A 19,580-nucleotide genomic window follows, 5' to 3' on the forward strand; every position below is an offset into this window, starting at 1 on the left:
ATTTGCACAAAGATGCGGCCAGGACTTGCAGAAGCCATGTGGAGACTTGCTTAAGATCACTGGGCCAGGTGATGGCTGACTTGGAGCCAGGACACTGGCTGTGTCAAGTGTGAAAGGACATTCCCATCCTTCCTCCCCTTACTGGTTTAGTAAGGTGGTTCCGTGATACACATGTCGCAGAGTTACGGGAGCAGAAAGAAGGGGAAACAGGGCTTCAGAGACTGACTCATTCCTAGTCAACACCAAGTGTTGTTTGAAATTTAAAAAAAAATTAATGTTTCTATTAAAAAAAAAGGAAGAAGGAAAAAAACCCTCTGAATGTCTAGTTTATCGAAGGCTAAAAACCAAAGAAGTAAGTGTCATTTGGTCCAAAATAACAGTGATATGGGGGGAGGGGGGCAGTGGGAGAATGTTGAATCACATGTTAGGAATAAAGATGACATTGAGACAACTTTTTCCTTTTCGTTTAACTGAAAATGCAGCGTTAAGTTAGTGAGACCCCTGTTGGACTTCTGACCTATAGAACTGTAAGATAATAAAGGTATGTTGTCTTAAAAAAAGTACAGCATGAAAGTCTCTATCAGACCCACAACCATCATCAGGGAAGGTGGAAATCAACCATTCCCAGGTTCCTTCTAAGAACCACTCTTAGCCATGTTGATGATCTTTCCTTATCCAAAGAGAATTCAGTCTTGTTCCTCATAACCACAGGCTATTTGATGTCGGAGTGAAGGAATCATGTGATGGGATTTATTTAAAAGTAGGGAGGGAGGTGAGAAAACAGTCTGTTAGGAATTTCCCCCCTGCGTGGCAGGGACTGCCTCCACAATGGCCGCATTCATCAGTGCCGCCCAGTGGCTTGTTCTGATGAGCTGGGTAACCACCTTCTCTGGAATGTATATGGAGCGGACATTCCACCTCCATTGTTCATCGTTAGCAAGCCGGGCAGCTGACTTTGGGGCCTCAGGCGCGTTTGCCCATCAGATTTCATTTTTGCAACCTGAGGCCACTGAGCAGCCTTCCACGTAAAGCGGGTCTGCTGCAGGAATGCACGTCAGACACAAAATGGCCGCCCAAGGCACTCCAGTGTGAGGACAGACACCACCGTGAGGATTTAGGCAAATACATGATATTCCACCTGCCTTCTAGGCAACATAGAGGCGGAGTGACATTCCTTTCTTGTTTTCTTTCCATTTGTCTCTTCACAGCATTTGCACTGACACCCACGAGACACATTCAAAAGACAAGATGTTAGATATTAATAAAAATGATAACAGAAGTCTGGGCCTGGAGCCCACGTGAATCCAAGTTCAAATGTGGTTCTCCCCCTGACAGCCATGTGAACTTGGGCCATGAACCTCTAAGCCCTCATTTTCTCACCTGTAAAATGGGGGCAATGTCTCCCTTGTAAGAGCTGAGGCTTATGCGAGATAACATTTCAAAGGCTAGATAGATAGATAGTCACAGAACTGCTAGGGTTTCCTCTGCTTCTTTGGGCCAGCTCTTGGTTTTTCGTCTCATAGTGATATTAGGTTGTCAATTCTGCATATTTTCACTCAACAAGTTTGGAAGATTATCTATCTATCTATTATCTCTCTCTCTCTCTCTCTCTCTCTCTCTCTATCTATCTATTATCTATCTATCTATCTATCTATCTATCTATCATCTATCTATCTATCATCTATCTATCTTCCAAACTTGATATTGTGAGATATAGATGTATCTCCAATGCCCCAAACTGGATTTGAATCCCAGGATAGCCACTCATTACTTATGTGACCTTGGGCAAGTTTGGGAACCCATCTGTGTGTGGTTTCCTCATGGCAAAAAAGTGGAAAATAAGTGTCTATTCATAGGTCTCTTATGAGAATTTAGATCAATTCCTTTATACAAAGCCTCTAAAATGAAGCCAAGCAGAGAGCGTGTGCTTAAAAAATGTGAACAATTAATATTTACTGAAGGCAGATCAGCAACGAACCTTCCAGAGTATTTTAAACCCTCTCCTGCTTGCGGGGTTTTCACTTTGTAAATGGCACTCTAAGGGTCGGTTTCTCATTGATCACCTGCAGTTTGGATCTAGAGTTCCCGACGCATTGTTTCACACCAGGCAGTAAGGCGGTTCACAATTCAGGCTGTGTGGAGTCCAGGCGACCCGGGATGACACCCCGATACCACATTTTGTTAACTGCCTCATTTGACCAGCGTGATAATTAGCACCTCATGGAGTGTGAGGAGCTCACCGATAGACAACCCTGGTAGGGTGCTTGCCAACGTGCCAGTGCAGTCAGGCTCACAATGGAAGCAAATACCATTAACTCGACAAAAGGCTCTGCCCAGTGCATGAATAAGCTGGTATCTTTCAGTCTTGTTTTTGCTTCCTTCTAGTATGTCTACATGGCACTTCTCTGTGTCCCCATGTTCCTGCATCTTATTTTTTTAAAAAAGATTTTTTGTATTTATTTGAGGGAGAGAGAGAGCACAAGTGGGGTGAGGGGCAGAGGGAGAAGCAGACTCCCCGCTGAGCAGGGAGCCTGATGCAGGGCTTGATCCCAGGACACGAGGATCATGACCTGAGCCAAAGGCGGACGCTTAATCGACTGAGCCATCCCAGTACCCCCATGTTCCTGCATCTTAAACAAGGAAATGATTGATCCATCTTCCTGGAGGAGGAGGCATACAAAATAAACCGAGATGCTATGAGCCTAGAGGCCGTGTCACCTGGGCAGAAGGAATGCTGAAAACACCCACTCTATGAAATGACTCAGAGATGGGCCAGCATCAGCACATCGACTGCCCAGGAGGGAGGCTGGCTTTTGTCTCAAGTTCTGATACTGTCCCCTGCCCACAGCCCTACCAGCTAGAAGGGCCAGAGTGGAGAAACAGACACCTGACCTAAGGCTTCTGCCCCCGTGCAGTTCAAGGAAAGCTTAACTCTTAGGATCGAAGGGAACATTTGGAGAAAATCTTCCTCCAGCTTGCAGTGAACTCTGGGGATAGTTTGTGAAAAAGGTTGGCTGAGGGATATCATCGGCAGACAGTTGCTATGTATTCTATGGTAACCAGGATGTTCCAGGACCCAGCCTAAGTGTCCTCCTATTTAAGGACACTCCTACTCAGCAGTCCTGGTGACCTGATCTATTTGGAGAGCATCAAGACTGGGAAATGATTATATACTGCTCACGAGAGACATGTGAATTTAATTAAAGAGCAATATGCCGCAGGCAAATTAGACTTTCCTCGGAACGGTTCCCCCTCTCTCCCTGCTTCCTTCTCTTTTTTCTCTTCCCCCTTTTTTCCATCCTCCTTTTTTCCTCCCTCCCCTTCCTTCAGCAGACAAGTAGTGAGGATCTGCCATGTGGCAAGCGCTGCCCCAGGTGAGGGGGACTGGATGGATGAAGTGCTGTCCTTCCCCAGGGAAACCAACAAGGAAGCAGTTCAACGACAGTTGCATTTACGACAGGACACACACTTTGGGGGCAAACAGCTGGGAGGAGGAGGAGGAACTTTTAGGGAGAAGTTGACATTTGTGCCGGTTCTTGAAAGATGACTGGGAGTTAGGTGAAATCCAGACATCCATACATACACATGGAGGGATGAAGGTGGGGGAAGGACACTGCGGGGAGCGACGGAGCATGATGCTCTCTGAGTCTGTGTACATGTGCGCCTACCTATGACCTGCCACTGAACTGCTGCAGAACAGACATGACTGATTTAAGCAAGACACAGTGACATCACGTGGACTTGGGAGTAGGACCTACTGTATTCAGTTATGCTTTGCCCCTCGCCGGTTGTACGACCGCCCTGGGCAAGCTGACCCATCTCTCTGAGCCTTTGTTGTCTCGGGTTTAAAGTGGAGGTGCACCTGCTTGTGGGTAGTGTGAGGTTTGGATGCAGTCAAGTGGGGGTGCTGTGCCAGATTACGGCGAGCGCTTGGTTGGTGGCACGTAGGAGGTGCTCAGTGACATAAGGATGTAGGGGTCACTTGTAAACCCTGAAGCATTATCAAAATGTAATAGGAGTGGCATTTTGATTGTTTGCTCTTTCCAGTGCAGTTCCCCAGAAGCCTCGGCTCGCTGCAATTTGCTGGGTAAATATTTGAAAGTGGTTGCTTGGTATCCAGGCTCTGAGACAGGAGGGCTCTGAGGAAGTGCTGGAGAGCAGAGGGCAGAGAGCTCATTGTACGTGGATCGAAATGAGGGTGCTGTTTGAGCCAACATGAAATCGGGAGCAGGCTGAGGAGATTAAAAATGAGGACCAGGATTAGAACCGGGTAGCGGCCTGGGCTTTTGAAGCAGAGAGGAGGGTAGACGCAGGCGAGGGTTGTGCTGGGGAGAGCCTCACACGTGGCTGAATTCTCCCCATTGTAAGCAATGACCATTGCCACTGCTAGTTATGGTGCCTTAAGCCAGTGTTGGCGATTTGGGCCAACCTTGGTTTGTATAGATTTTAAAGTCATTATAGACTTGGGGAAACTGAGATCAGTTTCAGAAAGAGACTTCCTTGTGGTCACATAGGTATCCATTCTCCCAAAGAAATATACCCTTGAGCCTGGCATGATGCTATTTTTCTCTCCTTACCCTTTCTAAGTCTCTGTTTTCCATCTGAAAGATAACAACATCTTATGGGTTGTTACAAGGATATGCATCAAACACGCTTGGCAGGAAGCTTGGCCCGTGGTGAGTGCTCAGTGTTATTTTTATTACTTCCTTCCATCTTGACCTGCTTCCTATGGAGTGTCAAACGAGCCCCTGACGTGTTGCTTTGTGTGGTACCTTTAAAATAACCGATTACATAATTTTGTCCTAAATCAGAAACTGTTTTTTACTTACAGGTAAGTAAGAGTTGAAGAGAAATGTAACGGATTACCACTTAAATTGAGAATGACAGCAAAATACAAAGCACTTACTATGTATGTGCCAGGCCCTGGCCCAAATAATTTACATACAATACTCATTTCACCCTCACAAAAACCTTATAAGTTGAGAAAACCAAAAACAGAAAAGCGTGTAAGTTGTCTGAAGTCACATAGCTACTAAGTGATGGAATTCAAACCTACACAGTCTGGACCCAGAACCTCTACCGTTGACTTCTCATTAACCACAGCTTTTTTGTCCCTTTCAAAATTATTATTTTTTAATTTGATGGTAGATATTCTCAGTCCAGCTCTTAGAATGCTAGTATTTTACAGAAACGCCAGCTGAGACCTGTGATTTGTCCGCTGACCAGGGAAGCCAAGGCTCCCTTGCATAATGTGAGATCAAGAAATGTTCTTGGCGATGAGACAGTAGGAAGTGAAATGGAAATGAAGTTCGGCTACCACTATTTGCAAGGCAAAATGGTCCGCCTCTCCCTGCGAGCAAAGCATCTATTCAGGAAATGCAGTGTTGTCAATTCTGTTGTCAGTATCCTTCCGAGTCAAACGGAATCATGGTTTCTGCTTCTCATCTGTGAATTAGGACTAATACCTGCCCTACATAGCAGAATCTTGGGAAGAAGAAATATAACAACGTGATTCACTATAGCATTATTCACAATAACCAATATAAGGAAACAACCTAAGTGTCCATCAACAGATGAATGGATACAGAAGAAATGGTACACACGTATATACACACACATACATGCGTGCACACACACACACACACACACACATATGCACACACGAAATGAAATATTACTTAGCCACGAGAAAGAAGGAAAGCTGTCAGGGTGCCTGGATGGCTCAGTCAATTAAACATCTCACTCCTGATTTCGGTTCAAGTTATGATCTCAGGGTCGTGAGATAGAGCCCCACATCGGGCTCTGCACTGGGCATGGAGTCTGCTTAAGACTCTCTCTCTCCCTCTGCCCCTCCACCCCTCTCTCCCTCTCTTAAAAAAAAAAAAAAGAAAGAAATCCTGTCATTTGCAAGAACATGGACAGACCTTGAAGGCATAATGCTAAGTGAAGTAAGTCAGATAGAGAAAGACAAATACTGTATGATACCACATATAGGTGGAATCTAAAAAAAAGCCAAACTTAATAGAACAGAGACTAGAATGGGGGTGGGGAGAAAGGGGAGATGTTGATCAAAGGATACAGAATTCTAGTTATAAGATGAGTAAGTTCTGGGAATCTAATGTGATTCTAGTTAATAAAATACTGTATTGTATACTTGAAAGTTGCTAAGAGAGTAGATCTTAAATGTTCTTACCACAAAAGAGAAGTGGTAATTATGCATAATGCAGGTGTTAGCTAAGCTTATAGTGGCAATCACTTTACGATATGCAAGTGTATCACATCAACACATTGTACACCTTATACTTACGTAATGTTATATGTCAATTATATCTCTGCAAAGCCATATAAAAAGCTAACCTGAGAGTTCTGGGCAGGGAGATTTCATTATGATGATTCAGAGCTGGTAGGGGAGAAATTGGCTTTTTTTTTTTTTGCCTTTTTCCAATAGGCTATCGGGGCACTTCCTCCTCCTCCTCTTTCCCCATCTCGCCCCAAACCTTCCCGTTCCCTCTTTACTAAAACATCTTGCCCTCTGAGTAGTGGCGGGATCCTAGCCAGGGGACTGCAGAGGCAGTTTGAAAGCTGAAAAGCAGGAGACCAGCAGGATGACCAAAGTTTCTAATATGTTTATTCTTCTGGGTGACCGTTTTCCAGCCTGATAAACTGTCAAACATTTTCATAGGCAAAATCTCATTACTCCCTACCTGACAGAATCTAGGTTGATTTGTCTTAGTAGGAAGGGTCCATCAGTGTTCAGTGGGGAAGGAGGAGGGGGGTACTGCAAGCAGATTCCTCACTGTAACTTCTTGAGTCCTCGGAGGGCCAAGGTCTTTGGGGATTGACAGCACTGGTCTCTTGCTCCTCCGTTTCTTAAACACCTGGTTGCCCACCATTGAGTCCACTGGCAACAGGGGAGAATCTATCTACTTAAGGGAATTTGCTGAAGCCTCATCTCTTCTCTGGAACCATTCCTGACCCTCTTGGGAAAGATTGAGGACTTTCTGCCAATCGGGTGTGGGACCTAAGGTGGCCAACTGTTTGATTGCCCAAGACTGAGGGTTTCCTGGGATGTGAGATTTTCTGTGCTAAAACGTTCTAAGTAAACCAGAATGGTTGCCATCCAAGCTGGAGCTGACTTTGCAAGCTTTCGAGAGCCAATTGTGAGCATCTTTTCCCAACTCTGTGTTCAGTGAGGTCATGTTAGTAACTTAAAATCAGCTGCGATTTCATATTTATGCTATGGAAATTGGCCTCTGGCACAAATTGGGGTTTTTTTCCCCACCCCCACCAAGAGCTGGCTGTGAGACATACTCTAGCACACTAGTTTCTCCTTTGTGCTTACACTCCACTCTAGAGATTTCTATCAGATCTCCTTAAGATACATTATTACTTATTCACTAGTTTATCTCCTTCCCTAGACTATAAACCTCTTGGGACCAAGAACCCCGTCCTATTCCTTGTCGTATCTCCAGCACCTAACATAATGCCTGGCACATTATAGGTACTTGGTAAATGTTTATATATTAATGGAAGCTCATTTGAATTCTCTGCAGCCATGAGGCATTTCTCTTCCCTTCTAGAGGAGGAAGAATCTTCTTCCTTTGTATCTGACAGAATATACCACATCTCTTTTCCTTTGCATCTTGGCCTTACTCTACTTTGTATCGATGTCAGAGGTCAGTGGCAATAGTGGGGGCAGAGGAGGGGAAGAGCAAAGTTATCCAGTTAGACATCTTGAGCTGATAATGATGTCAAGCCTCCTAGGGTAATGAAGAAGAGAGAATGAAAAAAAGGAATAGTAGACTTAACCAGGACACCCGAGAGAGTTCATTCAGACCCTACCTGGAGGCTCAACAGGAAACACAAATGAAAGTGAATACCTTAGACTTTCAGGTCTGGAATAGTTTGAGCAAACCATAGCTTGGGGGCTGTTAGAATTAAAACCTATGGAGAAAACTGTGGACTCTTAGGAAGATGCTCTGAGCAAAACACAGATGAATAGCTTTTTGACCTTGGATGCACGTTAGAATCATTTGTGATGTTTTAAAATAAATAAATGACTGAGTCCCATCCTGGTCCTCCTAAATCAGAATCTCTGATATAGGTATATACTAGGTGTAAGTATTTTCAAGACTTACCAAATCATTCCAATGTGCAGCCGGGTGCTGGTCTGACAAAGATTAGAAACTTTCCCATTGACATCCCAATGAATCAGAAAGACAGCATAAAAATGTGCTGAGGGTTGACACAGGTAAGAAATCCTAGACTTTATTCAAGGAGCAAAAGATAAAGGGGAGAGGTTTATCATAGAAATTCAGCCTAGGGTTTTCAAAATGGGTGACTTGGGACAGTGAATATATTAAAATCTTTTGGACTTTCCAACTAAAAAAAGGAATTCATCTTTAAATTCTCTCTCAGTTCTTCTGATTGAGTCATTCTTTGCCTGGTGATAGTATGTCCTTCACACTCTTTCCACCCAGGGATTGGCAAACTACAGACTATGGTCAAATTCTAGCCTGTCCACTGTTTTTATTTTTTTATTTTTTAAAGATTTTTATTTATTTATTTGACAGAGATAGAGACAGCCAGCGAGAGAGGGAACACAAGCAGGGGGAGTGGGAGAGGAAGAAGCAGGCTCATAGCGGAGGAGCCTGATGTGGGGCTCGACCCCCCAGAATGCTGGGATCACGCCCTGAGCCGAAGGCAGATGCTTAACCGCTGTGCCACCCAGGCGCCCCTGTCCACTGTTTTTATAAACAAAGTTTTATTGGAACATAGCCAACCCACTCATATACGTTTAGTCAGTGGCTGCTTTCACACTTCAATGGCAGAGTTGAATCGTTGTAACAGAGGTTGTGTGGCCCACAAAGCCTGAAATAACTATTTTGCCAACCCCTTCTCTACTTTATGCAAATAGATCTTTTTATCAGAACACAGATGACAGAATCTGAGCCTTCAGCTGGCAATAGTATTTAGTTAGAATTTAATATAGTCTCTTTTGCTTTCATTTAGTTACCTATATCAACTGATAATGATTTTCCATTTATGGTACTCATATAAATTTTCTTTTTATGATAAATTTTTTATGTGTCAAAAGGATGAGTGAATTTAAAGAAAACACTTAATAGAACTATTAGTAGAACAGGTGGCACATGTATTTGGCAACATTCACGAAGGTCATACTTAAGTCTGAAGTTTGGGAAACATTGAATGTATTTTACAGGTCCCCTCATTTTACAGGTAAACTGAGGCCTAGTTATTAAGTCATTTGCCCAGGGTCACTTACTTGCTTATGGAAAAATCTGGACCCCTCCCTGAGGACAATGCTCTTTTATCTCTAAGTGGTTACTTATTTGTACTTTGAAACTGATTAGTGTGAATGCAAAGTATTGTACTCTTAAAGTTCATGAATTCAGAGCCAGAAATATCCTGGCAGTATTTCCACAGACATGTTTAGTAGACACTGATGGGCAATTTGAAACAAAACAGAGTGGCCATTCACCTCTTTAAACATGAGTCTTGGGTGATTAGTGGCACATTGTTTCATTAAGTTGATTGTTTCTTGGGCATGGCTTCCTTAGAATAACACATTTGGGGTTTTTTTTTAAGTCTTGCTTTTTTTTTTAAATCAAAATCTGCTTAAATGCTTGTCAGAGTAAGAAGTAAAACTGCTAATTAGAAAAAACATATATACTGCCTTTTTCTCTGTGGGTCTATTTAAACACAGTTTCAATCTTATAAGAATATTTCGTATTTCACCGTGTAGTTATTGTTCCATTAGGATTCTCCATGGTCACACTGACTAACAGCAAAGCTGATTCCTCCATTCTTAGGTCTTCTTCCCACTTGGACCCTTTCCAGAGGTCTGTTCATCAAGGAGGTTGACCAGATAGCTAGGTAGTGTGTCAGGCTGCCTAAGTTCTGGCTAACCTTAGAAGGGTGCTGAGAACACATAGAACTGTTTGGCTGTTGATCTATCTATCCTTTCAGAGATGCAATTTTAAGGTGACATATATGAAATATATGTTTGGCCATTACTGTAAATGGGTAGGAATATTTGCATCATTTGGCAAAAAAGGCTGAAAAGAGGAAAAACATCCACTTGAATCAGATCTTGAAATGTGTTCTTAAAAAAATTAGTGAAACTTTTTAGATTAAAAAAAAATGACCTTTCTTCTAAATTTGGGATTATTTGTATGTTGGCATTTTGAGAATATCTTTTAATGAAGATTGATATAATTAGGTCATTTTCCAGAAAGATAAACTTTCTCAGACTATGCCCTCTGGGTTACACATTAAGTTGGTGTGACATTTACCTATCAAAGGTGACTGCAAGATTGGGACCTGACCCTAAGGAGATCTGACCTTAGGACCCTCCAATATCTAGTGCCCTAAGGTGGTGGACACCGTCACTTCTAAAGATACTGACAATATAATCAGAAGTACAAACAATGTGACTGACCTGCTGTGCTCTGAGCTCTGGTATAGGGAGACTAAACGGGGCAGTCCCTTTAGGGGCTACACCCAAACGGAGGAGAGGGGAGCTAATGGACTCATGATGTTTCAACTGGTGACTTTCCAGTTGAGCACTGCTCATCCAGGCAGAAAAACCAGTAGCTCAGCAGCCTCAATACTGGGTATTTCTGTAGGAAAGCCCTTCTCAGTCTGGATATCAGAAGTTACTAATGGGCTAATAGCCTTTGGGGGGAAACCACTGCCTCTCAGCTGCTGTTGTCACCATCAGGAGGACAAGGGTCAATCTTGAAGAAGAGTTGACTCTATCCTGTGATAAGAAAGGCAATCAGGGTGAGGGACTATCTGGGCCAGAAGGACAGGAATGCATGGTTGCTGATAGAAATTCAGTCAGATAAAGACATTATGGAGGCATCTTGAGCCCTATAGTCTTGCTTTTGCTAAGGTCTGTGTCTCATGAAGTAATTGTCAACAAACCAGGAGCAAATTTGCCTCTCTGGGGACATTTGGCAATGTCTAGAGACATTGTCATAAAAAGGGGAGTACTACTAGAATCTGGTCATAGAGATCAGGGATTCTGCTAAACGTCCTACAAGGCACAGAACAGCCCCTCACAACAAAGAATTATCTGGTTCCAACGTCATTTGTGCTAACATCTAACTTAATGAGGGTCTACCACCCTGGCCTAATGGTTGTAACAATTCTATAAACATGTTTCTTAAAAAGGTGTTGAGAGGCTGGGCTGCTGGTGCAAATGGCACATAGGTACTGACTCAGGCAAGGTCCCCAGTGACAAAGAGCAAATTGCTGTAGTTACATAAAAGGAAGGATTAGAAGTGGAGCATGATGTCTTTTTTCCCTTAGTTTTATTTCAAAGAAACCCAGATGATAAATCTGAAAGATGAGTCCTGGGACAAGGTAACTAGGAGGAAGAATCCGAGTTAAAGTCGGTCCACCGTGAGAAGCCTGCCTTCACCCTCTGCTTCTTGGTCTGCATCATGATTGTAGGCACCATGGCCTCAGCTGGCAGGAGCCTCAACCGGCAGCCTTGGTTGACTCATTCTTGGGGTCCCTTTAGTACTGGGCTGGGCTGGACAACTCAGAGTTTCTCCCAGAAGTGGAATTACATGCATTGTCTGGAAACAAGATTGTGTCCTGGGGAAAGTGACTGCCTTGGGGTTGTCCACAGATTGTTTTGGGAGTCAGAAACCTCTGAAGAGTGTTCAGCCCCCAGATATCCAATTACTGCTGTATTACATCAACGAAAGTGAACTTGGAGGATGCGGTGGTTGTGGGGAGATGATGGCCATTCCTCAACTGTGAAAAGAACCATGCCTTCAAGAGTTATGGAAAATGAAGCACTTTTCTCATTAGAAAAGAATTATCCATTTCCTTCTTCTATTGCCAAAGGCTATTTTTCTGCCAATTCAATGAGAGTGTAAACTTGGGATTCATTGCTTGAGGAAAAAAAGAAGCAAGTGTACTCTGGGACCCTCAAGAGTCAATGGTAAGTGGGTAGATGGAATTGAAAAGAGCAAATGCTGGGGGCTGATCTGGGCCCTTGCAGCATCGAATGGTGCTGTGTAGAGGGCATAACCAACAGTATGTGAACAAGTTTTGATTTGCTAAAAAGGAAACAAGGTGAAATAGCTAAATTTGCTTTTAGCAAATTTCTGTCTGCATCAGAATCAAAACAATGGATGCTATTCTTCCCCTGGTAAGAGTTTAAATATGCATTGGATCCAAGCCTATTAATTATTTCTTTAAAATTCTTTTAAACATTTTTATCTTCTTTTTCATTCCCACCACAACCATCCAAGCCCCCATTATAGGAAGGGTGAATTTTTTGGCTGCCTTTCTATCTGATCTTTGGGTCTTCATTCTCTCTCTATTTTAGTCCATCCAATAGTCGCCGCAGCAGTAATATTAATATAATAGTAATATTAATATAAATAATAGTTATAAGAAAGTTATATTAATATAAATAATAGTTATAAGAAAGATTAATTTCTTAGTAATAAATAATAGTTATAAGAAAGTAATAATGATAAAGCAATATCCCCAAACCCTAAGGGTTGGTAAGGCCAACCTCTGCCACAGTGACAGTCCAAGGAGTAGGCACACGACTCAAGCCAATCAGAATTTTTCCCTGACGTGTTACAGATGCTTAGCTAAAGATACTCTTTTCCTTGATGTTGTTCATCTGGAGCTACGTGAGGCCATGGACCTCTCGATGACGCCTGAGCTATCTGTGGCCGTGCCTCCCTCTCACCAAAAATTTTTGCTTCCCTCACCACTGGGAAATAGAAAAAGTTCATTTTCAGTGGGAGAGAATGAGGCCAGCTTATGGAAAGAAGGAGAGAGGGAGCGAGAGAGCAAGATTGAGAGAGAGCATGCTAGTTGACAAGATTTCCCCCAGCCCCAGGGATGAATCATAATTCATGGCTGTCCTCTTCCCCTCGGTCAGTGATTGGTCTAGGGATGAGCTTTTGACCAGCTCTGGTCAATGAGATTGAACGGATGCCTGCTTGGGGCTTTCCAGAAAGATTTTTCTCAGTGATAGGGGAGTGGCACATAAGAAGAAAGGCACTTTTTTCTCTATCCCTTTCCTTCATACTTGTGATCCTATTGTGTGAGATCATGGACTTAAACCCAGACCATTATCTTGTACCCATGTGGGGAGTTGTTGCCAGCAGACCAGGGGCGGCAGAATAGAAGGGCAGACATGGCATGGGTCCTTAATGATGTGACTGAACTGCTGAACCAACACTGGAGTTCCCTCCTTTCAGCTTCGTGTGACGGCTAATAATTAAATGTCTCTGTTATTTAAGCCACTGTTAATCCTGTAGTCTGCTACTTGTAATCAACCACATATTGACCTGAAAGCAAGATAAACGAAACAACTAGAGTTCATACTCCCCGAATTGTCTCAAGCCCAGACTTCTCTCTTGAGTTTCAGATCCAGCTACTTGCGAGGCATTACATCCAGGTATCCCATGGATATCTCAAATTCAACAGATCCCAAAACCACACTCACCCTCACACTGTGCAAACTGCCACTTTGCCCTATCCCCAGGATGTATCCCATTCACCTGGGTACACAAGCCAGGTACCTGGGAGTCACTCTGTAATCTTCCTTGTTCCTCATCTACCTGTCCAGTTAGTCAGCCAGTTACATCTATTTGACCTTCCAATCTGTTCTCTTCTCTTCAATCCCACTGCCACTGTTTTAGCTGGGAACAGGGGTTCATCATCTTTCTCCAGGGCCACTGCCTTCCAAGTGTTTTACTTGCCTTTGGTCATGTTTCTCTCCAAAACGTTTTCTACCAGCTTCCAGCATGGTCTTTCCAAAATGCAGCTCTGACCTTGTCATTGCCTTGTCTGAGATCAGTTAGGGCCTCTCTATTGCCTAAGATACTGGTTCTTAAAGTGTGGTCCCTGGACCAGCATCATCGGCATCACCAGGTAACTTGTGAGAAATACAGATTCTTGGGACCCGCTCTAGAGTATCTACTGAATCAGACACTCTGGGGATAGGGCCCAGCTCTCTGCTTAAACAAGCCTTCCAAAGGAATCCGATGTACAAAGTTTAGAAACCACTACTGGCCTAAAGCAAAAAACCCCAATTTCCTTGGTGTAGTAGGTTGAATAGTATCCCCCAGATTCTTGTCTACTTGGAACCTCAGAATGTTACCTTACTTGGAAATATAGTCTTTGCTGATGTAATTAGTAAAGATCATGGATGAGATAATCCTGAATTTAGAATGGGTCCTAAATCCAGTGGCTGGGGTCCTTTTAAGAAGAAGAAAAACAGAGACACATGCAGAGGAGAAAGCCATGTGAAAGAGAGGCAGAGACTAGGTTTCTCCCACCCTAAGCCAAGGAATGCAATGCCTGGGGCCACCAGAGGCTGAAAGACGCAAGAAAGAATTCTTCCCTACAGCCTCCAGAGGGAACAGTGGCCCTGCTAACACCTTGATTTCAAATCCTTAGACTCTAGAACTTTGAGAGAATATATTTCCATTGTTTTAGGCCACCCAATTTGTGGGGTGCCTGGGTGGCTCCGTCAGTTAAGCGTTTGCCTTCAGCTCAGGTCATCATCCTGGGGTCCTGGGATCAAGCCCTGCATCAGACTCTCCACTCAGTGAGGAGTCTGCTTGTCCCTCTCCCTCTGCCCCTCCTCCTGCTCATGCTCTCACTCTCTCTCTCTCTCTCTCTCAGATAAAGAAATAAAATCTTAAAAAAAAAAAGCCACCCAGTTTGTGATACTTTGCATATTAGCAAAGGGTACTAATACACTTTGCATAGCAAACATGGGCCTTTGGGTCTCACCCCTGCACATCTGTGTCATCGCCTCCTGTCCAGTGATCTTTCTATTAAAAATATGTATGGCATACCTGTTAGGTATCAAGCCCCAGAGATAGAGCCGTGGTAAGTCGCAGTGTCTGCCCTGCAGAAGCTCCCAGCTGAGGGGGGGGGGGCTAGCAGCTGCACAGGTGGGTGATGCTTGATGGGTTAAGTGCTTTGGCGAGTGGAAAGCTGTGCTTCTGGGAGCACTACCCTTCTTGTACCTTTCTGTGCGTACTCCAGCACTGTGATGAATGCCCTTCTCCATGTCAGGAAGCCTCTTCTACTCTTTCCTCCCACACAGCATCACTCCCTCCTCCGTCCAAGTTTTGGACATGTTTCTATTAGTGCACCCATCACACATCGTTATCATTATTTATTTGTTTGCCTCCCTTGCTAGACTGTGAGCCATTTTTAAGGGCACAGACTTGGTCTTTTATTCCTCTTTTTATCTATAGAACCTCAAACGGTACCTGGCTTATAGAAGTTCCTTCCTTCCTTCCTTCCTTCCTTTTTCTTTTTCTTTTTTTCTTTCTTTTTCTTTCTTTCTTTCTTTCTTTCTTTCTTTCTTTCTTTCTTTCTTTCTTTCTCTTTCTTTCTTCCTTCCTTTCTTTCAGATTTTATTTATTTGAGGGAGGGAGAGAAAGAGAGAGAGAATGAGCAAGGGGAGGGGCAGAGGGAGAGGGAGAAGCAGACTGCCTGCTGAGCAGGCATCCTAATATGCACACTTGATCCCAGGACCCTGGAGTCATGACCTGAGCTGAAGGTAGATGTTTAACCGACTGAGTCACCCAGGTGCCCCCATAGGACTGTCTTTCTTTTTCTTTTTCTTTCTTTCTTTCTTTCTTTCTTTCTTTCTTTCTTTCTTTCTTTCTTTCTTGATTTTATTTATTTATTTGACAGAGAGAGACAGCAAGAGAGGGAACACAAACAAGGGGAGTGTGAGAGGGAGAAGCAGGCTTCCCCCCTGAGCAGGGAGCCTAATGCGGGGCTCGATCCCAGGACTCTGGGATCATGACCTGAGCCGAAGGCAGATGCTTAATGGCTGAGCCACCCAGGCACCCCCATAGGACTTTCTTTAAAAGTTGAATTGATGGGAAGGATGAAGAGTGGCTTCCTTTCTTTGCTAGTGGAGGGACTCTTGAGGTGCCGTTTCTCTGTGCAGTGCTAAGACAAGTGGTGGGAGAGTGCAGCCTGGGGTCAGGTGGACCAGCAGAATGGGGCAGTTCCCTGGGTTGCATTTGTGTGAAAGGCCTTGGAGGAGGGTGTGGGGCTAAGTCGGCTTTAAAAGCCATCATCCAGGCATCTCTGCAGGCTGAGTGATGGGAGTAGTTCATAGTCAAAGCTGGACCATAGCTCCAGACTAGGCCCATGAGAGACTTTTGCTTTAACATTGATTCTCACACTTGCACAAACATCAGAATCACCTGGAGGGGCATATTCAGCTGCAGTTGCTGGGCCCTAGCCCCAGAATTTCTGATTCTGTAGATCTGTAGTAGGGCCTGATGATCTGCATTCCTAACAAGATCCTAGGTTATTTCAATGATGGTCTGGGGACCGCATTTGGGCACATTCCTGCGCTAAAGGAACACCTGGTGTTAGACCCCTGGCTCTCAACTTTGGGTCCATTAGAATCACTTGGGGAGTTTCTAAAAATATAGATACAAGGACCTTATTCACACATTGGTTTAGGGGTGTATCTGGTCATAGGGATTTGGACTCCAACTGAGCAAAACATTCGTTTGAGTAAGGCTTATCTAGAAAATGTAATGAATTCATCTAACTTTTATTGACCATTGCTATGTGCCAGGTTTTGTGTCATTGTAATGGGGACAATGTAACAGGGTTTTGTAACGGGGATACAAAGGTATACAAGACACAGTCCTACCCCCAGTGAGAATCAGTCCAGTGTGGGGGAGATGTGTGAATAGATAGCTCTAAAATCAATGGCATTATGTGCAGAATAGCATGAAAGCACTGAGGAAGAGCATCGAATCCAGCCTGGGGGGTTAGGGAGCAAGAAGGAAGTTCAGGGATGCAGATAAAGAGAAGATAATGATCCAGTTCAATAGTTTTAGAAACCCTAGTAGGTTAGCTTCTGGTTGGCATAATGTGAGCCCGAGGCACTGTGTGAAGAACTTCTAACTAAATCCCAATCTGTGTTTCACCCCTCAGTAGACAAATTGTCTAATCTTTCCTTGCTTCATTTCCCCCAGATTTCAAAGGGGGATAATAATACTACCTCCCTCACAGATTTGTGTGAGGACTGAGGGACACATGTGCGTGGAGTGCTTGGTAGGGTGAAGGGCTCAAACTTCATGCACACAGCTCGTGCCCCCAGAGCAGCTCACGGTCTAGCAAGCACTTGAGGAACATCAGTGATCATCAGCATCCTTTCAGAAGGCTGCCTTGAAACCTCCAGTTAGTCCACCATCACGGGGAGTCTTGGTTCTTGCTGCTCTGCAGCAGAGCGGATATACACCGGGTTCCAGCCCCTGCACCAAGGGGCCCCGGGCTCCTACAGCTTTAAAGCTCTTGTGTCAATTTTTTGGTTTGTATGTTCTTCCTTCCATCTGTGTATTTGTCCTTGATGGCCTTTCCCCCACGTCTTTAGAATGACTGCTTTTTATCTACCATAGACAAGAAACCCTCCAAAGCCAAGACTGTGTGACTGTGTCTAAAATACAGCCATACTTGCTTGTTGGGAGATTTTTGATTACTGCTTCCGTTTCCTGATGATGGGTCTGTTCAGGTTTCCTATTTCTTCCTGTTTCAGTTTTGGTAGTTTATATGTTTCTAGGAATGCATCCATTTCTTTCAGATTGCCTAATTTGTCAATGCCTATGAGCCAATATAGGTACTCATAATATGTTCTTATAGTTTTTGTATTTCCTTGGTGTGGGTTGTAATCTCTCCTCTTTCATTCATGATTTTATTAATTTGGGCCCTTTCTCTCTTCTTTTTGATAAGTCCTTTCTCTTTTCTCTTTGATAAGTCTGGCTAGGGGTTTGTTGATCTTAATTCTTTCAGAGTCCAGGGCCGGATGGCTTCCCAGGGCAATTCTACCGAACATTTAAAGAAGAATTAATAACTATTCTTCTGAAGCTGTTTCAAAAAATAGAAATGGAAGGAAAACTTCCAAATTCATTCTATGAGGTCAGCATAACCTTGATCCCAAAACCAGACAAAGACCCCACCGAAAAGGAGAAGTACAGACCAATATCCCTGATGAATATGGATGCCAAAATTCTCACCAAGATACTAGCCAATAGGATCCAACAGTACATTTAAGGATTATTCACCACCACCAAGTGGGATTTATTCCTGGGCTGCAAGGGTGGTTCAACATCTGCAAATCAATCAACGTGATAAATCACATTAATAAAAGAAAGGACAAAAACCATATGATCCTCTCAATTGATGCAGAAAAAGCACTTAACAAAATACAGCATCCTTTCTTGATTAAAACTCTCCACAGTGTGGGACTAGAAGGAACATACCTCAATATCATAAAAGCTGTATATGAAAGGCCCACAGTGAATATCATTCTAAATGGGGAAAAAGTGAGAGCTTTTCCCCTAAGGTCAGGAACATGACACACATATCCACTCTCACCACTGCTGTTCAACATAGTACTAGAAGTCTTAGCCTCAGCAATCAGACAACAAAAAGAAATAAAAGACATTCAAACCGGCAAAGAAGAAGTCAAACTCTCACTCTTCGCAGATGACATGATACTTTATGTGGAAAACCCGAAAGACTCCACCCCAAAATTGCTAAAACTCATACAGGAATTCAGCAACATAGCAGGATATAAAATCAATGCACAGAAATCAGTTGCATTTCTATACACTAACAATGAGACACCCAAAACCATAAGATACCTAGGAATAAACCTAACCAAAGAGGTAAAGGATCTGTACTCTAAAAACTATAGAACACTTATGAAAGAAATTGAGGAAGACACAAAGAAATGGAAAAACATTCCATGTTCATGGATTGGAAGAACAAATATTGTTAAAGTGTCTATGCCACCCAGAGCAATCTATACATTCAATGCAGTCCCTATCAAAATACCATCAACATTTTTCACAGAGTTGGAACAAATAATCCTAAAATTTGTATGGAACCAGAAAAGACCCCAAACAGCCAGAGGAGTATTGAAAAAGAAAACCAAAGCTGGTGGCATCACAATTCTGGACTTCAAGCTATATTACAAAGCTGTAATCATCAAGAGAGTATGGTACTGGCACAAAAAAAAGACATGTAGATTGATGGAACAGAATAGAGAACCCAGAAATGACCCTTAACTCTATGGTCAACTAATCTTCGACAAAGCAGGAACGAATATCCAGTGGAGGGCTGCCTGGGTTCCTGAGCCGGTTAACCATCTGCCTTTGGCTCAGGTCATGATCCCAAGGTCCTGGGATCGAGCCCCACATTGGGCTTGTTGCTCAGAAGGGAGCCTGCTTCTCTCTTTCCCCCTACCCCTCACCCCTGCTTGTGCTGTCCGTCTTAAGCTATCTCTCTCTGTCAAATAAGGAAAAAAAAAAAAAAGACTATCCATGGAAAAAAGAAAGTCTCTTCAACAAATGGTGTTGGGAAAATTGGACAGCCACGTGCAGAATAATGAAATTGGACCATTTTCTTACACCATACACAAAGATAAACTCAAAATGGATGAAAGACCTCAATGTGAGATAGGAATCCATCAAAATTCTAGTGGAGAACACAGGCAACAACCTCTTTGACCTCAGCCA

At 43.4% G+C, this 19,580-nt stretch overlaps 1 protein-coding gene across 1 annotated transcript in view; it reads right to left on the minus strand.

Moving 5' to 3' along the window:
- ANXA13 (annexin A13) overlaps positions 1 to 19,580 on the minus strand; it is a 55,876-nt gene that overhangs the window by 31,303 nt on the left and 4,993 nt on the right. The gene's annotated exons all lie outside the window — the stretch shown is intronic.

The sequence above is a fragment of the Ursus maritimus genome, unplaced genomic scaffold, assembly GCF_017311325.1.
Source record: "Ursus maritimus isolate PB19 unplaced genomic scaffold, ASM1731132v1 scaffold_9, whole genome shotgun sequence".
NCBI lineage: Eukaryota > Metazoa > Chordata > Mammalia > Carnivora > Ursidae > Ursus > Ursus maritimus.